The sequence below is a fragment of the Schistocerca piceifrons genome, chromosome 2 (genome assembly GCF_021461385.2).
Source record: "Schistocerca piceifrons isolate TAMUIC-IGC-003096 chromosome 2, iqSchPice1.1, whole genome shotgun sequence".
In the NCBI taxonomy this organism is placed as follows: domain Eukaryota; kingdom Metazoa; phylum Arthropoda; class Insecta; order Orthoptera; family Acrididae; genus Schistocerca; species Schistocerca piceifrons.
The window spans coordinates 688,217,694-688,237,087 of record NC_060139.1 but is presented as its reverse complement, the minus strand read 5'-3'; the positions used below and the strand labels follow the sequence as shown (position 1 = coordinate 688,237,087).

Here is a 19,394-nt window from a genome sequence, read left to right as displayed (position 1 = left end):
GCCCAATGAGGTTCTAAGGGACGAGAAACACCCACCGTGATGTACACTGGTGTCCAAAATGAAAGCAACAAACCGGTACTTCCCCGTCTTGTATCTAATTCACAGTATAATCATACAAACTGTCAACAGATTTCCGTACAATCGTGCTCTGCACGGAAGGTGGCATTTCGGTCAACGAAGAAACACACCAACGATGACGTCAGGGCACCTATCAAACGGGGTAATGTGTGCCGGGTAGTCCCACATCCACAGTCGCTGTGTATACAGTCACAGACGAGGCGATATGGCACAAAGAAGACGCCTACCATCCTTTGCGGTGGAGGGCCATAAGAAGAATGGAAGCAGAACAATCGCAAACTGATGTGGCCCGACGGCTTAATGTGAATCGTTCTGTTGTTTCTCGTATGTGGCGTCAGTGTATAGAGACCGAAACAGTATCCCGAAGACCAGGGCAGCTCCGACCATGTGTGATGTCAGAAAGAGAGGAGTGTTATTTGGCTGTAAAGGCACGATGGTACCGCCTTGGTTCTGCACAGCAACTGACATTTGACCTCTCAGCATCCACTGGACGTGTTGTAGGCGACAGAACGCTTAGGCAGAGTGGCATTTATTCTGGTGACCCGCTGTACGTGTACCCTTTACAGAAGGGAACGTCTAGAGTGGAGTCGTCAACACACTACCTGAACGTCAAACATTATGCCAATGTTCTTTTCACAGATGAGGCCCGGAGAGTGATTTTCCAAGCATTCGCATTTGGAGGGAAAGTGGAACACGACTTCGGGACCCAAGAATTGTGAAAAGAGACCGATATCGAGGAGGATCCCTAATGGTGTGGACAAGGATTATGTTGGCCACTCGAACACCTCTTCATGAAACTGTAAATGTGAATCGGCAAGGTTTAACTGCTGTCAGTTATCGTGACGAAATCTTGGGATCTCGTCTGCGGTCGTTGCGAGTTGGTGTGGACCCAGACTTCGTATTGATGGACGATAATACTTGACTTCATAGAGAACGGGTGGTTGATGTTTTCTTGTAAACGGAAAATGTTGCATGTACGGCGTGGCCTGCTCGCTCTCCCAATTTGAATCGCATAGAGCATGTCTGGGATGCACGAGGGAGACAGTTTGCATCACATCAGCATCCACCAACTACTCTCCCAGACTTGTGAACAGCTCTGGAGGAAGAATGGCCGTTATGGCCTCAACATGAGATTGGTGACATCATTCATAGAGTGGCCTGTCGTTGTCGGGTCTGTATTGCTGCCAGAGATTACTGAGAATAGTAACCAGTCGTCGGGATGTGTGTGCAAATCTGTTAAGTTGGAAAAAACGAAGAACATTTTTGTCTACTTTTATGCAAATAGCAGTTATTTATGTTCTGCGTTCTTCACATTGTTTCTTCTTTACAATCACCTGTTTATACTTTTTCGCGGCAAAATAAACGCAAACGCAAAATTTACGTTTGTTGCTTTAATTTTGGACACCAGTGTAATAGCCGTGTCAGAAAGCTGCTACGAAAGCAAAGAGAGCTTCATTACAAATTTCAGCAAACCCAAGCCTAACTGACAAAAACCAAACGAAGTGAAAACGAGCGGAAGGTGAGAAATGACAGTTCTTCGACCGACTCTTGAGTATTGCACATCAGTTTCGGGCTCTTCACCAGATTGGATTCATGAGAGAGAGAAGATTCAACAAAGAGTGGTGTGTTTCGTTACGGGATCTTTTAGTCGGCGCGAGAGTGCTACAGAGATGCTCAACAAAGCGAGAGTGCTACAGAGATCCTCAACAAATTCCTCTGGCAGACGTTACAAGAGAGGCGTTGTGCATCACATAGTGCTTTACTTTCGAAATTTCGAGAGAGTACGTTCCGGGAAGAATGGGGGAGCATATTACTTCCTCTCACATATGTCTCGCGACATGACAACTATAAAATCTGAGATATTGAAGCTGATACGGAGGTTTACTGATAACCATTATCCCAAAGCGTCGTTTGCAATTGAAACAGGGAAGGAGGGAACAAGTAATGGTAGCAGAAGCACCCTCCACCACTCACAGCAAGGTGGTTTGCAGAGTATAGATACAGAACTACTATCTCGCGTAGCTCAGCTGGGTTCAAAGAAATTACTGACATTATTCGAACACATGTTCCGGTCATCATGGAAAGCGGTCTGGAATGGTCGTGAAAGGTGCTAATTTACTCTCGTTGATGTTTCAAGATAAATCCAAACGTGTTCGTTAGCGTTCAAGTCTGTGACCGCTCATTCGAATAATACCCACGGATAGGAGCTTTATCTCCCATAAAAAGAAAAGAAATTTTACCAGCAGACAGCTGACCAAAAGGACAGAGGTTCGACCAGAAATGAGCCACATGGGAAGACGAGGAAGCCTTGGATTGGAACTTCCTGGCAGATTAAAACTGTGTGCCGGACCGAGACTTGAACTCGGGACCTTTGATTTTCGCGGGCAAGTGCTCCACCATCTGAGCTACCCAAGCACGACTCACGCCCCGTCCTCCCAGCTGTACTTCTGCCAGTACCTCGTCTCCAACCATCCAAACACTACGGAAGCTCTCCTGCGAGCTGTGAGGACGGGGCATGAGTCGTTAGTCGTGCTTGGGTAGCTCAGATGGTAGAGCACTCGCCCGCAAAAGGCAAAGGTCCCGAGTTCGAGTCTCGGTCCGGCACACAGTTTTAATCTGCCAGGAAGTTTCATATCAGCGCACACTCCGCTGCAGAGTGAAAATCTCATTCTCAAGTCTTGGATGATTTCGCATTCCAAAGTTAACGCGTGGGTAGTCACACTCCAGACTAAGTAGTGACTCGTCAGAGTATGAAACACAGCCCTATTAACCATTCGCACTTTTCTCAGCCCAGTACTTTAGGAGTGTAACGCGGCATGTTGTTAATGCGACACACCCAATCCACCTACGTGCTCGAAGATGATATTTACCAAGATGACTGCATGCTGTTGCTGTTTGTGAATATTATAACGGTTCAGTTGGGTTCTGTTTCCTATTCAAGGGGTCCTTGAGAGGTAGCCATCGATCCTACTTGTGGTTGCCCATCGGTGTCTCTTTTTCTGACCTTTGTCGAATACCTTCCGCTATTTGGAGGTGACATCACGGCCGCGAATTTACACTTGAGGACGCACCATTGGGATTTACTACCTCACACTGTAACTAACTAGCTCCTACACTCGCTAAGCCACGCAGCTGAATAAATTAGTTTGGTGTGACATTGCACAATATTCATTCACATTAAACTGAACACTCGTACCGAACACCGACGCCTCCTCGAGCTCCAACATTTGATGTGTGCTCCACTTATCACTCACATGTGCAGCTAACGTGTACGTGACGATGTTGATCGCAAATGCTCCATGGAACAGGAAGAAAGATTAGGGTATTATGTCCCATCCCACCATTAGAGACGGGGCTCAAGATGGGATTGGTGCAAGGACTGCCGTGTAATTTTTCGCAAGCTGTTTAGGGAAGACTAAATATGGATGGTTGGACGAGGGTGTGAAAGCGGTTCCTCCCGAACGCGCCACCTGTCACTGTGCGCGATCTGTGATCCCTGTTGTTTGAGATCTTTGTATAAATAAGTTATATGTATTTTACTGCAAATTTTTGATCTGGATCAAGGCGCATATATGGAATTTACACCAATGGAATAGTGGATAATTTGGCAAGGCCGGCAACTACATACTGGAAACCTCTTAACATCAAAGTACTGTTAATAGATCCGCTGCAAGGCGTACGGACGAATATTAAAAAGACATAGAAGGCAAATCAGAAGACGTAGGATAACTACAAAGATCAATGTTACATCTGAGTCCAATCAGACATTCCGCTACATGCCTGGCTAAAAAAAAGTTACACATTGTTATGACAGGCCAAGCAACGTTTACTCTATGCTGGACTACGCTTCGTTGTGACACAGATTCTTGGCAACTATTTTTCAACTTAATCACCAAGTCTCTTTAAGCAACAGTCGCAACGTTCTACCAATCGTTTGATTGCTCGACCATAGAAATGACGGCATTCGAGAAGCGCTATGTGAACATCCTCATCGTTGGAACAAGTTGTTTCCTTGAGAAAAGATGAAATTCTCATGATGCAAGATCTGAACTTCCCGATCACATCTGCGCGCTTTTGGTTAAATTCTCAGCACCATGGCACTAGGGCTGGACGTGACATTGCATTTTGTTCACATGGCGCCAGAATTTCACGGTAAATCTGCGGGCAAATCGGACGTTCTGATCACAAGAATTGTACTGTCCCCCATATTCAGCTTTGAAGTACGTTTCCAGTTGTCGCGCCATTTCACTCCCACACCGTGATGCACCTATCGTCGGCACCACAGCAGAACTGTGTCTTCAGGAAACACGACACATGTACTGCCTTCTGGCAGTGCGCCACTGTTGTCGCACAATGGTTTTAGCATGTGACGACATGCATAACTTATATTAGTCCCTATTACAAATAAGCAGTATGACGAGAGGCCATGACATCATTCATTTGTAACAGAATTAAACATGACAGTTTCCAACAATACCTCTACTGGTGTACTTCAGAGATCTCAAATTTACATCTCCTGATCCGGAAGCGGGAGCGTTAACTATTTTTTTTAAACGCAGAAAGTACGTCAGAGGCAGGAAGAATCTGAATACCCCTTCCACCTAAAAGTGTGTTCTTGCATAATTCAAAATGTTTATTCATATGCTTAGATATATTTAATGATTTTCTTTTCAGAAAGTGAATTAGAAATCTAAACTCGTAATTTATATCGCTGAACTCTGAGAATTCCATTACTTTCATTATGTCTTAGCGCTGAAGTACACTTTTTTAAAATAATTTTGATATGATTATTATTTTTGTCTTGTGCAGTTTGCGTGATATGTCATAAAATTATTTGTAGTCCTTTAAATAACTTGTAAAAGTTGTGTGAATATGATCCAGCAAGATCGTTATCAATATACAGGGTGTCCCACTCAAACCTCCCTGATTTCAAGGACCTAGGAGAAAAAAACCACAGTAGATACGACAATGAAAAATGCACCACATTGTAGAGCATCTCAAAGAATTTATATTCCCGCGTCAGAAGTGCCAAGTATCGTCGCCGGAGTGTAGCATGGTCGCATGAAGTGAAAATGGCAACTCCACAGCATCGCGTGCAAGCAGTAGTGTGGTTTGCAGAAACAAAATCGCCGATTCCAGTGCAAGGAAATTATCGTCGTGTGTATGAATGTGATCCAACAGATGTGAAAACAATTAAGGAATGGTATAGGAATTTTCTGGCAACAGGAAGTGTTATGAAACACTCTGGCGGTGCAGGTTACGGAGTTTCAGAAGAGACAGTGGAAGACATAAGACAAACGTTTCTCAGAAGCCCACGTAAGTCACTTCGTCAAGCATCTAGGCAACTTGATGTACCTCGATCAAAATTTCATCGTGTAGTTCACCAGCGTCTTCGTATGTGTGCTTATGAAGCGTAAACCACACCGACAACAATTCGCGCAAACCACACCGACAACAATTTGCTTTGGATATGCTGCAGCGTATTGATATGGATGCCAGCTTACTGGAAAAATGTTTATTCTCAGGTGAAGCAACCTTTCATCTATCAGGAAGGGTTAACAGGCATAATGTTCGGATTTGGGTTTCGCACAATCCGCATGTTGTTATTGAATATGTTCATGATAGCCCTAAACTAAACGTCTGGTGCGGGCTATTGCACAACAGGATTGTTGGACCGTTGTTCTTTGCGGAACAAACAGTGAATGGGTCAGTGTATCTGGACATATTGGAGCAGTTTGTGTACCCTCAGATACAAGACTTGCAAACCAACACATTTTTTAATAAGATGGAGCTCCGCCGCATTGGTCAACGGCTGTTCGCAAAGTCCTGGATAGGTTTTTTCCCAGTTGTTGGATCGGACGTGACCACCACGCTCATCCGACATTATCCCGCTTGATTTCTTCATGTGGGGATTCTTGAAGGACCGCTTGTATGCGACAAAGAGGATGATATTCCTACGTTGCGACATCGTATCATTAATGTGATTGCAACAATAACAGAGGAAATGTTACAAAGAATTTCACAAGAAACTGAATACAGACTCGAAATGCTTCGCGCAACAAACGGTTCACATGTAGAGGTGTAATGATGATAAATAAATAAATTCTTTGAGATGCTCTGCAATGTGTTGCATTTTTCACTGTCGTATCTACTGTGTTTTTTTTCCTGGGTCTTTGAAATTAGGGAGGTTTGAATAGGACACCCTGTTTTTGTAATTTGAATTTTTATTGTACGGTTGGGTGGCTGCAGTAGGCGCTCGAGTCGGGTTCAGCTGATTCGAATCCTGGTGGGCGAAGAAATTTTCACCGCTAATATTTGACCAACAAGGGGAGGAGAGGTGATCTAACAGTCCTGATCATCAGATTTCGGGTCAGATTCCTGGAGGGCCAAAGAGATTGTTGAACTCGTCCATCAGATGGAAACGTTAAGCCTGGCAGCTCCATCGGTTCCATTCAAGAGGAGTAGAGTATGTGGTGGCATCGGGTTTCACTGTGTCCTTTCTCTCATCGTCAGACAACACAAACATAAGATCACACCATGAGGAACTGGGCCATAGTGTGTGGAGGAAGAAAACTTTGCAATTAGTCGATTGAACCCACCCCATGGACCTCCCACCCAATAAAGCTATAGGAATGTTTTTTTTTTTTCCAATGACATTCGATTTTTAATCCATAGATACGGATAACATTTGCTCTCTCCAATAGTTTGTACGCCGTGAGTAGACTACTGCATTTCTCCATCTTCCGAGCTACCGACCCAATTAGCAGGTTTTGGACGGAACCATATCAAAGAAACATCGAGCAACATTTGGAGAGTCTTGCACGAAATGCGCTAGAGCCAAACGTTAATCTACTTTTAATTTTCATTGGCACATAGACTGATGTCGGTGATTTTACTGGTGCCAATGAACCTGAAGTATTTCATCTTGAAATAATACAGTTGCCACATGTGGAAAACCTACGAACGCACATCTGTCGGAGGTGTGAGTGAGACGTACCCAGTGAGTAAGTGTTTCTTAGTGAAGCCATGTCACTTTCTGTAGGAGGTGAGGTGAGGTGAGGGAGGCTATTTACTTTGCTGAGAGATGAGCAACCGAGGAACAATGGAATGAGTCTTCTTTCGGGGAAAATCGGCGTCGCTTTTTGTAGGAGGTGAGGCAGCTGAGTGGGCGTGGTGGCACCTTGTGTGGGAGGATAAACCGGGAAGTGACGGCCTGGGCGCGGCGCTAGCGCCGAGTGTCCACTGCCAGAAGTGCCTCACCTGCTAACCGCCGCCCGGCGACGTCATCCGTCAGCCTCGGCCATGAAAGAATCGTGTCGTGTCGTCGCTGTGTCATGCAGTGGTCGCCCTATTAACGTGTATCTGCTTTCGTTCCTGTTGGTTATCTTTACTACAAGTCGTCAATGTCAGCTGCAGCTGTCCTTGCGCTGACGCAACGACAGTCATTTGAAGCAAACGTAAAATACAGCGGTTGCAGTGAGAATTTCACATAACCTACTAACAGAACATCTTCCGTAGAAGAATGAACATCCGCCCGCAAAAGAAACTGATATAAAAATAATCAGAGAATTCTGCTGCACGCTGTTGAGTAAGCGGAACGTTGCGTATTATGGATGCTAATGATACCGGTACTAGCACCAGTCGCGATACCCTCCCTGATTTTTGTTATAGCCCACGACAGCAGCACACACCAAAGGGCCAATAAATCACATTGATGAGTGTGAAGAGAATCGTTTGCACATTCTTTAACTATGAGGACGATATAGATATATGAATATAGAAGTAAAAAGTTTCGAACATCTAGGACAGCCATTGTACAGCATTTATCGCTATTACCGGTTTCAGCGAACTAGCATGTCATCTTCGGATCTTGTACAATGTATTGAAAAGTAATGCATAAAATTCGAAGATGGCAACTTAGTTTGCTGAAATCGGTAATCAAAAATAAATGTTTGAAGTTTTTTACTTCTGTTTTCAGAGAATCGTTTGTATCAGTTTCTACTCACTTTTTTTACAAAAAGGAGCGTATATAGCGCAAAAAGTTACAAAAAGAAAGTATCACACTTGTCATTTTTTAGATATCCCCCATAAGACCCTGAGGGAATAATAGATCCAACAATCGACTGTGACGTGTGTCACATTTTGTGTAAGGGTCATCTTTGAAGTTACTCTGTCAAGTTTTCTGTTTTCGCTTCTGAACGTGTATGTATTCCTCGAAGTACAAAATAATTTTGTACACTGCAGTTATTTTATGTGGAGTATGTAAGCCTTACCTACAACCCTGTGAGGTATGATACATCATATTACAGGACTGTTTAGTTCCTTTGGTCTTGAAACTTACATACATCCATTGAAAATTAATGCTTCTCTTTAGGGGCAAGAATGGTTAGTCAATAGTAAAAGAGGAGAACTTTCGAAGAAAGATGTATACCTACTCAATAACGTGGTTTTTTGGTAATTTCCAAGAATGGGTCCACATCGAAGTTGTAGACCCAATGCGAGCGATTTACATCGAACGTTGGACTCTGTCGAGTCTCGAAGCAGGAACTACGGATATTGTTTTATACTCTGACAGTGGAACGTCGGCTGCGATAATATTTACTATCCTTGGGCTGAGAGCAGTAAAATATTAAGTGATAGAGGTACATGTATTGGGTGACATTAGCACGATGAATGTATCGTTCTCTTAAGTGGAAGGAGTGGATTCCAAGTAAGAGCGATACAACGAAATGTTTGGAATTTTGTTGGGAATATGGATTGCTCCTTAGTGGCGATGCAAGAAACTGTGTGCTCTGTGGCGCCGCAAATTCAGTTACCCTGCACAATCACAGTTGTTGCATGTTGGATAAGGAATTGTATTTTTGAGGAAACTGCGGCAGAGTCTGACTTTCCAGTGGATACCGTCTATGAGTATTTCATATTTTGAAGAGAATAATGACACCGTTCCTACTGGCGGACCGAATAAAGTAGTGCAAGTTGATGAATCACACTTTGCTACCGGTAAATACATAGTTCATATTATTTTTAGACATAGATATACCTACAATGACTTGCGCGTGAAAAAAAAGTTTCAAATTTGAATAGATATCCAGTAACTGCACCAATTGAACTCGTGGACTTACTGGTTCATCTCACTCGAACAATTTGATCACTTGTAATAGTGATATTATTGAGACGTAATATTTCGCTACAAATAGACATTGAGGTTACTCTCGAACTCGGGCTCGACACAAAGTCTCCAGGGTTTGCAAGTTGCGTAAGTACAAGCTCGATTTTATTTGTCGTAGACGAAGACGCAATGTGCTTAGAGCTCTGTTGTTGAACATCACGACATACATCGAGAACTAGTCACTAGGCTATATAGTTGCAACTGTTCTCTTTCATTAATGGAAACTGAACGCCAAAATTACAAGTATACCGAGACCGCAATATGCTTAGAAGTTTGTAATCGGACATCGCGACAAATGTTTTTGACAGAGAACATTACAGATTTTCTAAATATTATTACTAAATATAATTATTTCTAAATATAATTACTGACCGTTTCAGTCGCTGTAATTCAGCCTGGAAATTGTACTTTCCAATTCCTTCTCCATTAATTGAATGAAGCTGTTACATCCGTGTAGTGGCGAGTTCTCGATGTACGTCATGATGATAACTACCAAGTAGTACCCTTCCATTTTCAATACGTTCCTGTTTTGTCGTGTCTCTTGCCAAAGTCTCAAGAGTCCACCGTTCGATATATACCGAAATGGGTCTGCAACTCCGATGTACGCCGATTCCTGGAAATTACCAGATTTTTGTGCGCTACATTTTTAAGCAGTCTAGTTTATGAATTAAAAATGGCCTGGAATGCAGTACGTATATTACTTAACGTACCCGATAAACCACTGCGACTGTCGCTGTAGAGAAAAAACTGCCACGTGGGCATGATTACAAAACGACAACAGCCATAAAACTGTTTCCCGACACAGATACAAACACAAAGCAAAAAAATTATATAAACTAAATGAAGAAAAACAAGCTTATTTATTTTTAAATATATTAGATCCACATAGTTAAAAGAAGACGAATCTGTATCGTTGGGGCTGCTATTAGGTAAATAATCTATTTCTGTTGCTATCTTCTTCTTAATTTACATATTTTTCTCGTCCCTTTTGTGCCTGTCTTTATGCAACGTCTGAAAATCATTAATATACCTAACTCATTAATATACCGTATGTAGATTAAGGTTAGCTGCAATGTAAACTATGCAGTATAAAAAAGATTGAATCACACTTCTATCTTAAATTGGAAGAACCTTTTACCACTCAGAATAGTAAGCTGAAAGTTGTATTTTTGGCAACGGGCGTTCTTATGGCTATAAAGCAGAATGAAACGTCCAACGGAGTATCAGTTCTTTTTACATGTGTGTGTGTGTATACATGATTCTTACGCTTGAAATGCTCTGTTTATTTTCTCTTACTTTGTCAGTTAGCTTATTTCACTGATGAATTTTACGGTCATTCATGCCTTTTGATATTTTACTACAGCCTGGGACGAAAAAATATACTACCTATTTCGTAAATTATGTAGAAAAATAATTAAATACAGACATAATTCTTACGGCGCGTAGGCGTTCAATAAAAGTCAGGCTTTCTCTCCGCTATGTACGCTACAACTGTCAGATAATATCTTTAACAGCTATGAGTGTCGCGAGTGTGTATGTTAGACTGTGCTACTAGTTTTTTGTTAGATAAATTTTATACCAGCACTGTCAAATGTACAGGGTGACAACTCTTGAACCATATGAAAAAGAATTATGACACGTTCGATACGCCTGCCATCATTGGCGATGATGAGGCGCAGACGAATGGCGAAATGCCGGCCGCGGTGGTCTCGCGGTTCTAGGCGCGCAGTCCGGAGCCGTGCGGCTGCTGCGGTCGCAGGTTCGAATCCTGCCTCGGGCATGGATGTGTGTGCTGTCCTTAGGTTAGTTAGGTTTAAGTAGTTCTAAGTTCTAGGGGACTGATGACCACAGCAGTTGAGTCCCATAGTGCTCAGAGCCATTTGAATGGCGAAATTCTGCATGACGCGCTTAAGTGTCGGAACATCAAATGGCTTTGAGCACTATGGGACTTAACATCTGTGGTCATCAGTCCCCTAGAACTTAGAACTAATTAAACCTAACTAACCTAAGGACATCACACACATCCACGCCCGGGGCAGGATTTGAACCTGCGACCGTAGCGGTCACGCGATTCCAGACAGAAGCGTCTAGAACCACACGGCCGGCGTCGGAACATCGATGCTGTCGATAATCTCCTGAATAGCTGTTTTCAGCTCAGCAATGGTATTGGGGCTATTGCTGTACACCTTTTCTTTAATATAGCCCCACAAAAAGGAGTCACATGTATTCTGATCCGGAGAATATGGCGGCCAATCGAGGCCCATGCCAGTGGCCTCTGGGTATCTCAGAGCCAGAATGCGGTCCCCAAAGTGCTCCTCCAGGACATCAAATACTACCCTACTTCAATGGGATCGAGCTCCGTCTTGCATGATCCACTTCTTGTCTAAATCAGCGTCGCTTTGGATAACGGGGATGAAATCATTTTCTAAAACCTTCACGTACCGTTCGGTAGTCACCGTGCCATCAAGCAATATTGCACAGATTATTCCGTGACTGGGCACTGCACACCACACAGTCACCCTTCGAGGCTGAAGAGACATCTCCATCGCGAAACGCGGAATCCTAGTCCTCCAAATGCGCCAATTTTGCTTATTGACGAGCCCAATCAAATGAGTGTGGGCTTCGTCGTTACACCAAACATGCATGCTTATACTTCCCATCATGCTCCGCGGCCAATCGTACGGTCTGAACATCCTAACGCAAACCATTCCGAAGTTACGCCGATTTCATTTCATGTAGTCCAATAACTGTCACGCTGTATCTAACAATTACTTCCCCTGCAAGTTTTAGATAAAGTCTTGCAATTCAAGGATAAAGAGCGGTTTCATTGTTTGCTGCAAGAATGAGTATCTGAAAGGATTTCGTTTGTTTTATATATACTGTGCTAACAGGGTTAGGCGCGCGCTATTCAGATGGCCGCAAAAACAGAACGAAATCCTCTTATTCATTGTGCTTTTACTGGTTCAAATGGCTCTGAGCACTATGCGACTTAACTTCTGATGTCATCAGTCGCCCAGAACTTAGAACTAATTAAACCTAACTAACCTAAGGACATCACACACATCCACGCCCGAGGCAGGATTTGAACCTGCGACCGTTGCGGTCACGCGATTCCAGACAGAAGCGCCTAGAACCGCTCGGCCACTCCGGCCGGCCGTGCTTTTACTCCGTAAATTCTAGTACACTACAAAAGAGTTATGATACTGAATTTGTCTCATACAGATCTATTATTCTAGCGCAAAAAATACCACAGTTCCGTTCAAAAAATGCTTTGGTGCGCATTTGCAGTAGTTACCACATATCGTAGCACATGCTACGGGCATCGTGCTACCAGTATCCCTACAGCAGCATTGCCTAGTTTACAGGTGGAAATAAGACCATTGACTTTAAATTGTGTATCTTCGGGCGTTGAAGGGGGAAACAAGATGGCGTTGGCCCGCTAGATGGCGCTGCCATAGGTCAAACGGATATCAACTGCGTTTTTTAAAAAGGAACCCCCATTTTTTATTACATATTCGTGTAGTACCTAAAGAAATATGAATGTTTTAGTTGGACCACTTTTTTCGCTTTCTGATAGATGGCGCTGTAATAGTCAGAAACACATGGCTCACAATTTTAGACGAACAGTTGGTAACAGGTAGGTTTTTTAAATTAAAATACAGAATGTAGGTACGTTTGAACATTTTATTTCGGTTGTTCCAATGTCATACATGTACCTTTGTGAACCTATCATTTCTGAGAACGCATGCTGTTACAGCGTTATTACCTGTAAATACCACATTAATGCAATAAATGCTCAAAATGATGTCCGTCAGCCTCAATGCATTTGGCAATACGTGTAACGACGTTTCTCTCAGCATCGAGTAGATCACCTTCCGGGCCCCTTCAAGCTAGACAAGTTTCGCTCTTTGTAGTTTTTTCGTTTGACGCTTATTTCGTGAGATATTTGGCCCGGTCACGATCAATGGACCATCCTGTATAAATTTCTTTTTCAAAATTAACAGAACGAAATCGTTCTTTGAAGCAGAACCTTAAAACTGGACTCAAATTTACGACTTTCAATATCAAGGAATTGTTTTTCCTCGTGGAACAACATAACATGACTACCTTACGCACCATTATGGAACCACCACCAGCTTGCACAAGACCTTGTTCACAACTTTGGTCCATGGCTTCGTGGGGTCTGCATCACACTCGAATCCTACCATCGGCTCTTACTAACTGAAATCGGAACTCATATGACGAGGCCAGTTTTCCAATCGTCAGGGTACAACCAATATGGTCGCGAGTCCAGGAGAGGCGGTGCAGGCGATGTCTTTTAGTGTTAGCAAAGGCACTCGCAACGGTCGTCTCCCGCCATAGCTCACTAATGCCAAATATCGCGACACTCTCCTAACGGATACGTTCATTGTATGTCCCACATTGATTTCTGCGGTTGTTTGTCTGTTAGCACTGACAACTGTTGCCAATCGCTGCCGCTCTCGCTCGTTAAGAGAAGCCGTTAGCCACTGCGCAGTCCATCGTGAGAGGTAAATGCCTGCAATTTGGTGTACTCAACACACCCTTGACACTGTGGATCGCGGAATATTGAATTCCTTAACGATCTCCGAAATAGAATGTCCCACGGCCTAGTTCCAACTATCGTTCCACGTTCATCGTCTATTAATTCCCGTCGTGCGGCCATAATCACATCGGAAACCTTTTCACATGAATCACCTGATTACAAATGATAGCTCCGCCAGTGCACTGCCCTTTTATACCTTGTGTACGCGATACTATTGGCATCAGTATATATGCAATCGCTATGGAACGACTTTTGTCACTTCAGTGTATAAATGTGGTTCTGTTTCCACCACGAAGTAGTGCAAATTTGCAATTCTCATGGATATTCACCCGGGATGTTGTTCTTCCCATCCGATGGCAGGGAACATTACTTCTCGTTCAGTGGTAGAAGAACAAGAAGACGATTGCGCTGGCATAGATGGCAAAATCGCAGAGAGTAATGTCGTAGAACCTAACAAGCAACAGGGCACAATGGCTTCGCGCCCTGAAGATGACGACAGGTTTTGTAGACACCACCGTTCCACGGGAATCATAAGGAAAAAAGATTATGTGAATAAAGGAATGATGGAAATGGAGGAAAGAAAAAACTTATACTATTTTAATTATGAGGAAACAAACTGACGCAAAGGTAAATGTCCATCATTTCTTTTTAAGTTTCCTTGCATATTTGAGTCGTTTGGATGATCTGCGTGGTGGAGGCTGTAAGAGAACGCAAAACGAGGAAGGCACATCAGCAATATCCTCCACACTATGAATCATCGTCAACGGGTAGTAGTTATACGGGACCAGAAAAACCTATTTTGGGAGCGAACTGCCTTATGAACCAAATGAAAATGTCGGTATTTAAATATTCAGTGAAATAAATTGATTATTTTCTATACTTACTTTCAAAACACATATACATATTATACGTAAGCCGAACTGTTTATTAACTTACGAACAGTAAATATAGAAATGAAATGATGGTATGGCATTGTTGGGCGGGAGGCCCCATGCGAGGGAGTCCGGCCGCCGTATTGCAAGTCCTTTTTAGTTGGCGCCGGCGACTTGCGAGTCAATGATGATGAAGAACACATAGCACCCTTACATCTCGAGGCAGAGAAAATCCCTGAGACCCCGTGCGCGGGAAGCGAGAACGCTACCGCGAGACCACGAGCTAAGCACAGTAAATATAGAATTGGAAAGAAATTCCTTATTTATCAAACAGTTTTAAGTAAGGCTTCTGTAATTTAATAAATATTTTTTTACATGCCTCAGTGTTACAACGAGATCCTCTTCCAGTGTCAGTTGAAGTGGAAGGCCTGGTCTTTTCTTCGTCAAGCGAGGACTATTTTCTGCTGTATGCAATCGAATGTTCGGATTGACATTCTTGTTGTAAGCTTTTCAGCTCCTACTAATGGGTTGAATTTTAAAACTCCTCTTGTCGTTCAGCAACACGTTTCCAAAAACAGTTGGTTTTACTCGAAACGAGGAGCTTAGCTAGGTCACGTGATGACGCCACGTTAGGAACTGATGGAAAACACCGCACTGCCGCTCTTATCGTAGCCGGCGCCGCTCACCGCTCTACTACTTTACCCTTACCCTAGTTGGTCTTCGATCGACAGAGCATATTCTTGACTTTTTGAGCGGGTAATGGTTTTTATGATGTTTCTCTCCATGATCATGGCAATCTTGGCTGTGGGCGATCTCGTGTACGGAAGGAATGCCAGATGTTTGGTTTCTTCCTCTGGATTGTGTTCTTTCTTCTTACTTTTCGGCTGGAGAGGTCGTCTTGTTTGTATCTTTGAGCAGCCGTTCTTGCGAAAAGTTTTGCGCTGATGCTGTAACTAAGAAGGCACACTTTCCTTGTCGCATATATATGGCTTCCACTCTTTCCTTGTTGCATAGTGGTGAGCACAGATATGCGCTGCGCCGGGTCGTGGCAGCTATGTAGGTAATATGTAGGTACTTCTGCATGAAATTGAAGAACTGTCTAACAAACAAGTAACATTTTTTTCACGCCAACTTTGTATAATGCTATCCACGACACTCCATCTTAACTGTACTATTTCACAAGCTTTAAACACTTATATCAACAAGGTCATCGTACTTTTTTTTCTCATTTCATACGATTAGCTTACGCTGCAGTTAGTTTTGCGGAGCACTTCGAATATTGTGCAGAGACAAGTAGGTGATTTTGTGTTACATCCACGTCTGAAACTAAATAGACTTTTAACATCAATAAACGAACCCCCCCTCCCCGTCCAGGCCGTGAGGGCCCAAGATATGTCTATCGGCAGCCGTGTCAGCCTCTGTCTTGCGGCTTCCTGCTGAAGCGGTATGAAGGGGCATGTGGTCAGCACACCAATCTCCCAGCCGTTTTACAGACTTTACACTCCATGGAACCACTACCGTTCGGTAAAGTAGTTCTTCAGTTGACATCGCGAGGCTTAGTGCACCCCGCACTTGTACTCTCACCAAGGAAAAGTCCTTGATAGAAGCGGGAATCGAACCCGGATCCTGCGCATGACAGCCGCTATGCTGACCACTCAGCTACGGAAGCAGACTAACTAGATGGAAATTAAAACCTGAAATAACATCTGCACATTACCTTAAAACTCTCGTGGTTTATTGCCAAAAAACGTTTTCATTAATTTTCAATTCCCTCGTCGTAAGTCTATTACACAGTAACTATACAACTAAAACAACCGTTCTGATTGAAAAAAATATTTATGATGAAGTACACATTTCTTTTATCTGATGCGTATCCGGAGAATTCCTATCGCGTGTTAAGATTGTCTCAAGCACACTGCTCAAAATAATTAGGGTATCAGACAAGATATCAAATATTACGTAATGAAAATCTTTTAGATCAAGCTTATCTAATACTACCAGCTATGGTGCAAGAAGTTGTCCTACATTGATGTCGGTGCTAACAAGTCAGAGGATAACTGTTGTATCAGTGGAGTCAAAAACAGACGAAACAACGGTAATTATTGTCACCTAACATGGCTAAGACTGTTTCCGCCTTAGTGCCACGGAATTAATCTTATTTTGAACTTCTCGAGAAGAGCAATCTTCACTACAAATAGGCTTGAGAGATTCTGGCCAAGGTACAATATGCAGTCTAAACAAACCCCGATCATGTTCAATATGACTCTTGCCTCCAAAGAAAATTCAAATGATAACCACAGTTTCTAATACGACATTTGAGCTCTGTGAGGGAGAGCATTGTGTTCCTCAAAACGAAAAGAATCGCTAGCGGTACAGCAAACGACAGAGTAAAAGTTCGCAGCGGCTCGTCCCTATAATTTCGAGCGTTAAAAGAACCCTTCTAGACAATGTCGACGTCCGCACGTTGTTCACTGATGGTCCTCTCCGCTCTCGGAATAGTGAAAGGTTTCGAGGACGAATGTGACACTATTTCACGCTCTCTCCGGGTGTAAACGCGGTTTTTCAGGCTCGAAACAAAATTTCGACCCGTCAGAGAAATTCATGCCACCTTTTCTGTCGCAATGTCACGCACGATTTTACTCCCAGCTGTTTCCTCGATCACTACGTTGTGTTGTGTTGTTAGGGAGCATATGCCAGATGTCTAATTACATGGTTGCCACCTCGACAAAGTCGACTGCAAACGGTTTGGTTTGATGTTCTACTTCCGGATTCTTCATGAAGCACCTAAATTTTGTCCTGCCCTCCCTCTTCCCACTCCTACGAGCTTTAAGCAAGAAGTAACGATTGTGTCTGGTTCTACTTGTGTAAGTAAGCTTCTCCTGATTTCCGTCGATTATCCCGTTGTTTCAAAGAGCGTCCACAGTCACGGAAGTAGAGAATTTGCTACCTCACACTATAACTGAACAACTTCTATTCTATCGGTGGTATGCCATGCTTCACATTATGAATTAAGTGAATTTATTCAGACATTTGAGCAACTTTACTCGTATGAAATTGAATACTAGCACAGAATGCCGATGAATTCTTTACTCTCCCATATCACTCATGTATATAGGCGAGTTGAACGGCCTTCTAGCCGGCCGGTGTGGCCGTGCGGTTCTAAGCGCGTCAGTTTGGAACCGCGTGACCGCTACGGTCGCAGGTTCGAATCCTGCCTCGGGCATGGATGTGTGTGATGTCCTTAGGTTAGTTAGGTTTAAATAGTTCTAAGTTCTAGGGGACTGATGACCTCAGTAGTTAAGTCCCATAGTGCTCAGAGCCATTTGAACGGCCTTCTACCAGTACGTCGGACAATATTCTCAACAATGCGAATCAGATTATCTTGATTGTCTTCTTAATATACTTTTGAGGACTGAACATTGCAGTGTTAGTGTTCTAGCACACCACAGACCAATTTTACACTGACGAAACTTTCTCGAGACGCTAATCACATAACAGGTATAAAATTATTAAATTTTCATTCCATTCGGAACTTATGTCCATCAATATGAGGTGTGACCCCCACGGCCACGAATACACTTTTGTACTCGTTGTGGCATGAATTTCTTGCCTTTCCTGAAACAACACGGAGTCAGTTTAAGAACATTGTTGGCTGGAAGCTGATACGAAAGTATATGTCTTCTCTCACATCCCAGACATGCTCTGTCAGTGATAAATCAGAGGATGGGCCAGGCCAGTCAAGGATCCGCAGATTCAGTCCTCAAAGCGTTGCAGTGTGTGATGTTACATTATCCAGCTGAAATATGGCATTTCGTATCCTGGTCGTAAAGGGTACAACATAGTTTACCATAGTTTCCACCTAGACGGCGAGAATTCGTCTATCTTCAACAATTACCAAATCAGTCTTGTCATATCCAATGGACCCTCATACTACGATGCAAGGTGTGGAAGAGATATCGGACTTGAGACTTACAGGTTCTTGTGACATTTCATCAGGTTTTATGAATACATAAGCGTCGACCTGACCGCTATAAACAGAAATGAAACTCGTAGCTGGTAACTACAGATTGCCACTAGTAGGATGATAATGAGGATTCTGGAACAAATCACATGTGGGGGGAGCAGCCTCGCTGGTTGCCTACTTGCAGGAGCACTGGCGTCACACGGCCTACCCAACTTATCAGTGGCATCACCAATCTCATCAGTAACATAATCATTCATATCAAGCCACACCTCACTCCTCTCTCGTCCTTTACACCCTAACAACAAAAATCCAAGATGTCAAAACTAGCCCAGTTGTGTTAGTAGAAAATTGTAAATTCCCTCCCCTATTTTCAGCCAGTCACAGCCTAATATTAAAAATGAAACAGCCATTCAAAATGCAAGATGGCAGCAGAATTTGCCTCTCCAGCCAATCAAAATTAAGCATTAAAATAATGCATAGAAATGGTGGTAAATTACACTACATCTGTGAGAGTTGGAAGCCACTACTCAACTATTACCATATCAGCAGCAAATATTACAGTTTTTTAACAATGCTTTGAAGTCCCTGGAAGATGAAGTAAGGAATGTCTTTTGGCTATAAATACAATGCTGGGAAAAGATAATGCACCCATTTACAGGTATCCAATCCAGTCAAGATTTATTGTTGCAACAATGCATATGGATTACATGAAATGACTATATTTACAGATAAATAGCACAAGCGGTT

At 43.0% G+C, this 19,394-nt stretch overlaps 1 protein-coding gene across 1 annotated transcript in view; it reads right to left on the bottom strand.

Annotated features, from left to right (window-relative positions):
- LOC124775097 (inositol polyphosphate multikinase) overlaps nucleotides 1-19,394 on the bottom strand; it is a 353,921-nt gene that overhangs the window by 324,218 nt on the left and 10,309 nt on the right. The window lies entirely within an intron of this gene.